Source organism: Lepisosteus oculatus, chromosome 14 (assembly GCF_040954835.1).
Source record: "Lepisosteus oculatus isolate fLepOcu1 chromosome 14, fLepOcu1.hap2, whole genome shotgun sequence".
Lineage (NCBI taxonomy): Eukaryota > Metazoa > Chordata > Actinopteri > Semionotiformes > Lepisosteidae > Lepisosteus > Lepisosteus oculatus.
This window is the reverse complement of record NC_090709.1, coordinates 18,935,747-18,945,746: the sequence shown is the minus strand read 5'-3', so window position 1 is coordinate 18,945,746 and position 10,000 is coordinate 18,935,747. Positions and strand designations below refer to the sequence as shown.

Genomic DNA, 10,000 nt, shown 5'->3' with positions numbered 1-10,000 from the left:
AAGTCTCCACAGCCGAAGCGCTGTGTCTCTATTCAGCTGGCGATAAACCTTCCCTCGATTCTTTGCGGACTTGTTAAACTGTTCCTGATCAGAATAAAAAACGCTCACGCTAATACACAAGCACCCGTGTCTCGACAAAGCTGACAAATAAACAGACGGACAAGCCGCACTGCACGTGTGAATAGGGGAATGAGCGAGCGAGCGGGGATAGGGCGCCTCCTGCGCTTAAAAGTTTACAGCACCTGGTATTCCCAGGCGGTCTCCCATCCAAGTACTAACCAGGCCCATCCCTGTTTAGCTTCCGAGATCAGACGAGATCAGGCGTGCTCAAGGGGGTGTGGCCGTAAGCGAGAGCAAGGCTCGCTGGCACCCTTCTTATTGAGAGGACAGCTCCGTCACCTCTTTTACGACGCTGCTTTTTTTCCCTTGCGTTTTTCTCTTCTTCCCACGTTCTCTCTCTTCACTGCCTTCGTCCCCGCTCTATTTCACTTCAGCCTTTCACTCTTGCTTCCTTCCAATGAGGACGGAGCTGCGGGAGAAAGGGCGCTATAGAGGATCGCTGTGGAGAGCTGCTGCTGTGCTTTGACATCTGAGCTCTGTGGAAAACGATCTCAATACAATTCTGAAAAACGCGACTCTCCGAACGCCAGCCGAACAAGTCTCCACAGCCGAAGCGCTGTGTCTCTTTTCAGCTGGCGATAAATCTTTCCTCGATCCTTTGCGGACTTGTTAAACTGTTCCTGATCAGAATAAAAAACGCTCACGCTAATACACAAGCACCCGTGTCTCGCCAAAGCTGACAAATAAACAGACGGACAAGCCGCACTGCACGTGTGAACAGGGGAATGAGCGAGCGAGCGGGGATAGGGCGCCTCCTGCGCTTAAAAGCTTACAGCACCTGGTATTCCCAGGCGGTCTCCCATCCAAGTACTAACCAGGCCCATCCCTGTTTAGCTTCCGAGATCAGACGAGATCAGGCGTGCTCAAGGGGGTGTGGCCGTAAGCGAGAGCAAGGCTCGCTGGCACCCTTCTTATTGAGAGGACAGCTCCGTCACCTCTTTTACGACGCTGCTTTTTTTCCCTTGCGTTTTTCTCTTCTTCCCACGTTCTCTCTCTTCACTGCCTTCGTCCCCGCTCTATTTCACTTCAGCCTTTCACTCTTGCTTCCTTCCAATGAGGACGGAGCTGCGGGAGAAAGGGCGCTATAGAGGATCGCTGTGGAGAGCTGCTGCTGTGCTTTGACATCTGAGCTCTGTGGAAAACGATCTCAATACAATTCTGAAAAACGCGACTCTCCGAACGCCAGCCGAACAAGTCTCCACAGCCGAAGCGCTGTGTCTCTTTTCAGCTGGCGATAAATCTTTCCTCGATCCTTTGCGGACTTGTTAAACTGTTCCTGATCAGAATAAAAAACGCTCACGCTAATACACAAGCACCCGTGTCTCGCCAAAGCTGACAAATAAACAGACGGACAAGCCGCACTGCACGTGTGAACAGGGGAATGAGCGAGCGAGCGGGGATAGGGCGCCTCCTGCGCTTAAAAGCTTACAGCACCTGGTATTCCCAGGCGGTCTCCCATCCAAGTACTAACCAGGCCCATCCCTGTTTAGCTTCCGAGATCAGACGAGATCAGGCGTGCTCAAGGGGGTGTGGCCGTAAGCGAGAGCAAGGCTCGCTGGCACCCTTCTTATTGAGAGGACAGCTCCGTCACCTCTTTTACGACGCTGCTTTTTTTCCCTTGCGTTTTTCTCTTCTTCCCACGTTCTCTCTCTTCACTGCCTTCGTCCCCGCTCTATTTCACTTCAGCCTTTCACTCTTGCTTCCTTCCAATGAGGACGGAGCTGCGGGAGAAAGGGCGCTATAGAGGATCGCTGTGGAGAGCTGCTGCTGTGCTTTGACATCTGAGCTCTGTGGAAAACGATCTCAATACAATTCTGAAAAACGCGACTCTCCGAACGCCAGCCGAACAAGTCTCCACAGCCGAAGCGCTGTGTCTCTTTTCAGCTGGCGATAAACCTTTCCTCGATCCTTTGCGGACTTGTTAAACTGTTCCTGATCAGAATAAAAAACGCTCACGCTAATACACAAGCACCCGTGTCTCGCCAAAGCTGACAAATAAACAGACGGACAAGCCGCACTGCACGTATGAACAGGGGAATGAGCGAGCGAGCGGGGATAGGGCGCCTCCTGCGCTTAAAAGCTTACAGCACCTGGTATTCCCAGGCGGTCTCCCATCCAAGTACTAACCAGGCCCATCCCTGTTTAGCTTCCGAGATCAGACGAGACCAGGCGTGCTCAAGGGGGTGTGGCCGTAAACGAGAGCAAGGCTCGCTGGCACCCTTCTTATTGAGAGGACATCTCCGTCACCTCTTTTACGACGCTGCTTTTTTTCCCTTGCGTTTTTCTCTTCTTCCCACGTTCTCTCTCTTCACTGCCTTCATCCCCGCTCTATTTCACTTCAGCCTTTCACTCTTGCTTCCTTCCAATGAGGACGGAGCTGCGGGAGAAAGGGCGCTATAGAGGATCGCTGTGGAGAGCTGCTGCTGTGCTTTGACATCTGAGCTCTGAGGAAAACGATCTCAATACAATTCTGAGAAACGCGACTCTCCGAACGCCAGCCGAACAAGTCTCCACAGCCGAAGCGCTGTGTCTCTTTTCAGCTGGCGATAAACCTTTCCTCGATCCTTTGCGGACTTGTAAAACTGTTCCTGATCAGAATAAAAAACGCTCACGCTAATACACAAGCACCCGTGTCTCGCCAAAGCTGACAAATAAAGAGACGGACAAGCCGCACTGCACGTGTGAACAGGGGAATGAGCGAGCGAGCGGGGATAGGGCGCCTCCTGCGCTTAAAAGCTTACAGCACCTGGTATTCCCAGGCGGTCTCCCATCCAAGTACTAACCAGGCCCATCCCTGTTTAGCTTCCGAGATCAGACGAGATCAGGCGTGCTCAAGGGGGTGTGGCCGTAAGCGAGAGCAAGGTTCGCTGGCACCCTTCTTATTGAGAGGACAGCTCCGTCACCTCTTTTTCGACGCTGCTCTTTTTCCCTTGCGTTTTTCTCTTCTTCCCACGTTCTCTCTCTTCACTGCCTTCGTCCCTGCTCTATTTCACTTCAGCCTTTCACTCTTGCTTCCTTCCAATGAGGACGGAGCTGCGGGAGAAAGGGCGCTATAGAGGATCGCTGTGGAGAGCTGCTGCTGTGCTTTGACATCTGAGCTCTGTGGAAAACGATCTCAATACAATTCTGAAAAACGCGACTCTCCGAACGCCAGCCGAACAAGTCTCCACAGCCGAAGCGCTGTGTCTCTTTTCAGTTGGCGATAAACCTTTCCTCGATCCTTTGCGGACTTGTAAAACTGTTCCTGATCAGAATAAAAAACGCTCACGCTAATACACAAGCACCCGTGTCTCGCCAAAGCTGAGAAATAAACAGACGGACAAGCCGCACTGCACGTGTGAACAGGGGAATGAGCGAGCGAGCGGGGATAGGGCGCCTCCTGCGCATAAAAGCTTACAGCACCTGGTATTCCCAGGCGGTCTCCCATCCAAGTACTAACCAGGCCCATCCCTGTTTAGCTTCCAAGATCAGATGAGATCAGGCGTGGTCAAGGGGGTGTGGCCGTAAGCGAGAGCAAGGCTCGCTGGCACCCTTCTTATTGAGAGGACAGCTCCGTCACCTCTTTTACGACGCTGCTTTTTTTCCCTTGCGTTTTTCTCTTCTTCCCACGTTCTCTCTCTTCACTGCCTTCGTCCCCGCTCTATTTCACTTCAGCCTTTCACTCTTGCTTCCTTCCAATGAGGACGGAGCTGCGGGAGAAAGGGCGCTATAGAGGATCGCTGTGGAGAGCTGCTGCTGTGCTTTGACATCTGAGCTCTGTGGAAAACGATCTCAATACAATTCTGAAAAACGCGACTCTCCGAACGCCAGCCGAACAAGTCTCCACAGCCGAAGCGCTGTGTCTCTTTTCAGCTGGCGATAAACCTTTCCTCGATCCTTTGCGGACTTGTTAAACTGTTCCTGATCAGAATAAAAAACGCTCACGCTAATACACAAGCACCCGTGTCTCGCCAAAGCTGACAAATAAACAGACGGACAAGCCGCACTGCACGTGTGAACAGGGGAATGAGCGAGCGAGCGGGGATAGGGCGCCTCCTGCGCTTAAAAGCTTACAGCACCTGGTATTCCCAGGCGGTCTCTTATCCAAGTACTAACCAGGCCCATCCCTGTTTAGCTTCAGAGATCAGACAAGATCAGGCGTGCTCAAGGGGGTGTGGCCGTAAGCGAGAGCAAGGCTCGCTGGCACCCTTCTTATTGAGAGGACAGCTCTGTCACCTCTTTTACGACGCTGCTTTTTTCCCTTGCGTTTTTCTCTTCTTTCCACGTTCTCTCTCTTCACTGCCTTCGTCCCCGCTCTATTTCACTTCAGCCTTTCACTCTTGCTTCCTTCCAATGAGGACGGAGCTGCGGGAGAAAGGGCGCTATAGAGGATCGCTGTGGAGAGCTGCTGCTGTGCTTTGACATCTGAGCTCTGTGGAAAACGATCTCAATACAATTCTGAAAAACGCGACTCTCCGAACCCCAGCCGAACAAGTCTCCACAGCCGAAGCGCTGTGTCTCTTTTCAGCTGGCGATAAACCTTTCCTCGATCCTTTGCGGACTTGTTAAACTGTTCCTGATCAGAATAAAAAACGCTCACGCTAATACACAAGCACCCGTGTCTCGCCAAAGCTGACAAATAAACAGACGGACAAGCCGCACTGCACGTGTGAACAGGGGAATGAGCGAGCGAGCGGGGATAGGACGCCTCCTGTGCTTAAAAGCTTACAGCACCTGGTATTCCCAGGCGGTCTCCCATCCAAGTACTAACCAGGCCCATCCCTGTTTAGCTTCCGAGATCAGACGAGATCAGGCGTGCTCAAGGGGGTGTGGCCGTAAGCGAGAGCGAGGCTCGCTGGCACCCTTCTTATTGAGAGGACAGCTCCGTCACCTCTTTTACGACGCTGCTTTTTTTCCCTTGCGTTTTTCTCTTCTTCCCACGTTCTCTCTCTTCACTGCCTTCGTCCCCGCTCTATTTCACTTCAGCCTTTCACTCTTGCTTCCTTCCAATGAGGACGGAGCTGCGGGAGAAAGGGCGCTATAGAAAATCGCTGTGGAGAGCTGCTGCTGTGCTTTGACATCTGAGCTCTGTGGAAAACGATCTCAATACAATTCTGAAAAACGCGACTCTCCGAACGCCAGCCGAACAAGTCTCCACAGCCGAAGCGCTGTGTCTCTTTTCAGCTGGCGATAAACCTTTCCTCGATCCTTTGCTGACTTGTAAAACTGTTCCTGATCAGAATAAAAAAAGCTCACGCTAATACACAAGCACCCGTGTCTCGCCAAAGCTGACAAATAAACAGACGGACAAGCCGCACTGCACGTGTGAACAGGGGAATGAGCGAGCGAGCGGGGATAGGGCGCCTCCTGCGTTTAAAAGCTTACAGCACCTGGTAGTCCCAGGCGGTCTCCCATCCAAGTACTAACCAGGCCCATCCCTGTTTAGCTTCCGAGATCAGACAAGATCAGGTGTGCTCAAGGGGGTGTGGCCGTAAGCGAGAGCGAGGCTCGCTGGCACCCTTCTTATTGAGAGGACAGCTCCGTCACCTCTTTTACGACGCTGCTTTTTTTCCCTTGCGTTTTTCTCTTCTTCCCACGTTCTCTCTCTTCACTGCCTTCGTCCCCGCTCTATTTCACTTCAGCCTTTCACTCTTGCTTCCTTCCAATGAGGACGGAGCTGCGGGAGAAAGGGCGCTATAGAGGATCGCTGTGGAGAGCTGCTGCTGTGCTTTGACATCTGAGCTCTGTGGAAAACGATCTCAATACAATTCTGAAAAACGCGACTCTCCGAACGCCAGCCGAACAAGTCTCCACAGCCGAAGCGCTGTGTCTCTTTTCAGCTGGCGATAAACCTTTCCTCGATCCTTTGCGGACTTGTAAAAATGTTCATGATCAGAATAAAAAACGCTCACGCTAATACACAAGCACCCGCGTCTCGCCAAAGCTGACAAATAAACAGACGGACAAGGCGCACTGCACGTGTGAACAGGGGAATGAGCGAGCGAGCGGGGATAGGGCGCCTCCTGCGCTTAAAAGCTTACAGCACCTGGTATTCCCAGGTGGTCTCCCATCCAAGTACTAACCAGGCCCATCCCTGTTTAGCTTCCGAGATCAGACGAGATCAGGCGTGCTCAAGGGGCTGTGGCCGTAAGCGAGAGCAAGGCTCGCTGGCACCCTTCTTATTGAGAGGACAGCTCCGTCACCTCTTTTACGACGCTGCTCTTTTTCCCTTGCGTTTTTCTCTTCTTCCCACGTTCTTTCTCTTCACTGCCTTCGTCCCCGCTCTATTTCACTTCAGCCTTTCCCTCTTGCTTCCTTCCAATGAGGACGGAGCTGCGGGAGAAAGGGCGCTATAGAGGATCGCTGTGGAGAGCTGCTGCTGTGCTTTGACATCTGAGCTCTGTGGAAAACGATCTCAATACAATTCTGAAAAACGCGACTCTCCGAACGCCAGCCGAACAAGTCTCCACAGCCGAAGCGCTGTGTCTCTTTTCAGCTGGCGATAAACCTTTCTTCGATCTTTTGCGGACTTGTAAAACTGTTCCTGATCAGAATAAAAAACGCTCACGCTAATACACAAGCACCCGCGTCTCGCCAAAGCTGACAAATAAACAGACGGACAAGCCGCACTGCACGTGTGAACAGGGGAATGAGCGAGCGAGCAGGGATAGGGCGCCTCCTGCGCTTAAAGGCTTACAGCACCTGGTATTCCCAGGCGGTCTCCCATCCAAGTACTAACCAGGCCCATCCCTGTTTAGCTTCCGAGATCAGATGAGATCAGGCGTGCTCAAGGGGGTGTGGCCGTAAGCGAGAGCAAGGCTCGCTGGCACCCTTCTTATTGAGAGGACAGCTCCGTCACCTCTTTTACGACGCTGCTTTTTTTCCCTTGCGTTTTTCTCTTCTTCCCACGTTCTCTCTCTTCACTGCCTTCGTCCCCGCTCTATTTCACTTCAGCCTTTCACTCTTGCTTCCTTCCAATGAGGACGGAGCTGCGGGAGAAAGGGCGCTATAGAGGATCGCTGTGGAGAGCTGCTGCTGTGCTTTGACATCTGAGCTCTGTGGAAAACGATCTCAATACAATTCTGAAAAACGCGACTCTCCGAACGCCAGCCGAACAAGTCTCCACAGCCGAAGCGCTGTGTCTCTTTTCAGCTGGCGATAAACCTTTCCTCGATCCTTTGCGGACTTGTAAAACTGTTCCTGATCAGAATAAAAAACGCTCACGCTAATACACAAGCACCCGTGTCTCGCCAAAGCTGACAAATAAACAGACGGACAAGCCGCACTGCACGTGTGAACAGGGGAATGAGCGAGCGAGCAGGGATAGGGCGCCTCCTGCGCTTAAAAGCTTACAGCACCTGGTATTCCCAGGCGGTCTCCCATCCAAGTACTAACCAGGCCCATCCCTGTTTAGCTTCCGAGATCAGACGAGATCAGGCGTGCTCAAGGGGGTGTGGCCATAAGCAAGAGCAAGGTTCGCTGGCACCCTTCTTATTGAGAGGACAGCTCCGTCACCTCTTTTACGACGCTGCTTTTTTTCCTTTGCGTTTTTCTCTTCTTCCCACGTTCTCTCTCTTCACTGCCTTCGTCCCCGCTCTATTTCACTTCAGCCTTTCACTCTTGCTTCCTTCCAATGAGGACGGAGCTGCGGGAGAAAGGGCGCTATAGAGGATCGCTGTGGAGAGCTGCTGCTGTGCTTTAACATCTGAGCTCTGTGGAAAACGATCTCAATACAATTCTGAAAAACGCGACTCTCCGAACGCCAGCCGAACAAGTCTCCACAGCCGAAGCGCTGTGTCTCTTTTCAGCTGGCGATAAACCTTTCCTCGATCCTTTGCGGACTTGTAAAACTGTTCCTGATCAGAATAAAAAACGCTCACGCTAATACACAAGCACCCGTGTCTCGCCAAAGCTGACAAATAAACAGACGGACAAGCCGCACTGCACGTGTGAACAGGGGAATGAGCGAGCGAGCGGGGATAGGGCGCCTCCTGCGCTTAAAAGCTTACAGCATCTGGTATTCCCAGGCGGTCTCCCATCCAAGTCTAACCAGGCCCATCCCTATTTAGCTTCCGAGATCAGACGAGATCAGGCGTGCTCAAGGGGGTGTGGCCGCAAGGAAGAGCAAGGCTCGCTGGCACCCTTCTTATTGAGAGGACAGCTCCATCACCTCTTTTACAACGCTGCTTTTTTTCCCTTGCGTTTTTCTCTTCTTCCCACGTTCTCTCTCTTCACTGCCTTCATCCCCGCTCTATTTCACTTCAGCCTTTCACTCTTGCTTCCTTCCAATGAGGACGGAGCTGCGGGAGAAAGGGCGCTATAGAGGATCGCTGTGGAGAGCTGCTGCTGTGCTTTGACATCTGAGCTCTGTTGAAAACGATCTCAATACAATTCTGAAAAACGCGACTCTCCGAACGCCAGCCGAACAAGTCTCCACAGCCGAAGCGCTGTGTCTCTTTTCAGCTGGCGATAAACCTTTCCTCGATCCTTTGCGGACTTGTTAAACTGTTCCTGATCAGAATAAAAAACGCTCACGCTAATACACAAGCACCCGTGTCTCGCCAAAGCTGACAAATAAACAGACGGACAAGCCGCACTGCACGTGTGAACAGGGGAATGAGCGAGCGAGCGGGGATAGGGCGCCTCCTGCGCTTAAAAGCTTACAGCACCTGGTACTCCCAGGCGGTCTCCCATCCAAGTACTAACCAGGCCCATCCCTGTTTAGCTTCCGAGATCAGACGAGATCAGGCGTGCTCAAGGGGGTGTGGCCGTAAGCGAGAGCAAGGCTCGCTGGCACCCTTCTTATTGAGAGGACAGCTCCGTCACCTCTTTTACGACGCTGCTTTTTTTCCCTTGCGTTTTTCTCTTCTTCCCACGTTCTCTCTCTTCACTGCCTTCGTCCCCGCTCTATTTCACTTCAGCCTTTCACTCTTGCTTCCTTCCAATGAGGACGGAGCTGCGGGAGAAAAGGCGCTATAGAGGACCGCTGTGGAGAGCTGCTGCTGTGCTTTGACATCTGAGCTCTGTGGAAAACGATCTCAATACAATTCTGAAAAACGCGACTCTCCGAACGCCAGCCGAACAAGTCTCCACAGCCGAAGCGCTGTGTCTCTTTTCAGCTGGCGATAAACCTTTCCTTGATCCTTTGCGGACTTGTTAAACTGTTCCTGATCAGAATAAAAAACGCTCACGCTAATACACAAGCACCCGTGTCTCGCCAAAGCTGAAAAATAAACAGACAGACAAGCCGCACTGCACGTGTGAACAGGGGAATGAGCCAGCGAGCGGGGATAGGGCGCCTCCTGCGCTTAAAAGCTTACAGCACCTGGTATTCCCAGGCGGTCTCCCATCCAAGTACTAACCAGGCCCATCCCTGTTTAGCTTCCGAAATCAGACGAAATCAGGCGTGCTCAAGGGGGTGTGGCCGTAAGCGAAAGCAAGGCTCGCTGGCACCCTTCTTATTGAGAGGACAGCTCCGTCACCTCTTTTACGACGCTGCTTTTTTCCCTTGCGTTTTTCTCTTTTTTCCACGTTCTCTCTCTTCACTGCCTTCATCCCCGCTCTATTTCACTTCAGCCTTTCACTCTTGCTTCCTTCCAATGAGGACGGAGCTGCGGGAGAAAGGGCGCTATAGAGGATCGCTGTGGAGAGCTGCTGCTGTGCTTTGACATCTGAGCTCTGTTGAAAACGATCTCAATACAATTCTGAAAAACGCGACTCTCCGAACGCCAGCCGAACAAGTCTCCACAGCCGAAGCGCTGTGTCTCTTTTCAGCTGGCGATAAACCTTTCCTCGATCCTTTGCGGACTTGTTAAACTGTTCCTGATCAGAATAAAAAACGCTCACGCTAATACACAAGCACCCGTGTCTCGCCAAAGCTGACAAATAAACAGACGGACAA

At 52.2% G+C, this 10,000-nt stretch overlaps 1 protein-coding gene, 12 non-coding genes and 3 pseudogenes across 13 annotated transcripts in view; all 16 read right to left on the bottom strand.

Annotated features, from left to right (window-relative positions):
• The window catches only part of LOC138242514 (zinc finger protein 135-like), a 446,217-nt gene that overhangs the window by 228,378 nt on the left and 207,839 nt on the right, over positions 1 to 10,000 (bottom strand). The window lies entirely within an intron of this gene.
• On the bottom strand, positions 231 to 349 carry LOC138216508 (5S ribosomal RNA). The gene has a single exon (XR_011180220.1). It is a non-coding gene; the product is annotated as a 5S ribosomal RNA (ribosomal RNA).
• LOC138244008 (5S ribosomal RNA) lies at positions 887 to 1,005 on the bottom strand. Its single transcript, XR_011192622.1, has one exon. It is a non-coding gene; the product is annotated as a 5S ribosomal RNA (ribosomal RNA).
• Positions 1,543 to 1,661, bottom strand: LOC138244007 (5S ribosomal RNA). Its single transcript, XR_011192621.1, has one exon. It is a non-coding gene; the product is annotated as a 5S ribosomal RNA (ribosomal RNA).
• LOC138216980 (5S ribosomal RNA) lies at positions 2,199 to 2,317 on the bottom strand. Its single transcript, XR_011180693.1, has one exon. It is a non-coding gene; the product is annotated as a 5S ribosomal RNA (ribosomal RNA).
• On the bottom strand, positions 2,855 to 2,973 carry LOC138244005 (5S ribosomal RNA). The gene has a single exon (XR_011192619.1). It is a non-coding gene; the product is annotated as a 5S ribosomal RNA (ribosomal RNA).
• Positions 3,511 to 3,629, bottom strand: LOC138245451 (5S ribosomal RNA). The gene has a single exon (XR_011194061.1). It is a non-coding gene; the product is annotated as a 5S ribosomal RNA (ribosomal RNA).
• On the bottom strand, positions 4,167 to 4,285 carry LOC138218787 (5S ribosomal RNA; annotated as a pseudogene).
• Positions 4,822 to 4,940, bottom strand: LOC138244004 (5S ribosomal RNA). The gene has a single exon (XR_011192618.1). It is a non-coding gene; the product is annotated as a 5S ribosomal RNA (ribosomal RNA).
• On the bottom strand, positions 5,478 to 5,596 carry LOC138218046 (5S ribosomal RNA; annotated as a pseudogene).
• On the bottom strand, positions 6,134 to 6,252 carry LOC138217212 (5S ribosomal RNA). Its single transcript, XR_011180924.1, has one exon. It is a non-coding gene; the product is annotated as a 5S ribosomal RNA (ribosomal RNA).
• Positions 6,790 to 6,908, bottom strand: LOC138244763 (5S ribosomal RNA). The gene has a single exon (XR_011193378.1). It is a non-coding gene; the product is annotated as a 5S ribosomal RNA (ribosomal RNA).
• Positions 7,446 to 7,564, bottom strand: LOC138245137 (5S ribosomal RNA). Its single transcript, XR_011193751.1, has one exon. It is a non-coding gene; the product is annotated as a 5S ribosomal RNA (ribosomal RNA).
• On the bottom strand, positions 8,102 to 8,219 carry LOC138219198 (5S ribosomal RNA; annotated as a pseudogene).
• On the bottom strand, positions 8,757 to 8,875 carry LOC138245046 (5S ribosomal RNA). Its single transcript, XR_011193662.1, has one exon. It is a non-coding gene; the product is annotated as a 5S ribosomal RNA (ribosomal RNA).
• LOC138217697 (5S ribosomal RNA) lies at positions 9,413 to 9,531 on the bottom strand. The gene has a single exon (XR_011181409.1). It is a non-coding gene; the product is annotated as a 5S ribosomal RNA (ribosomal RNA).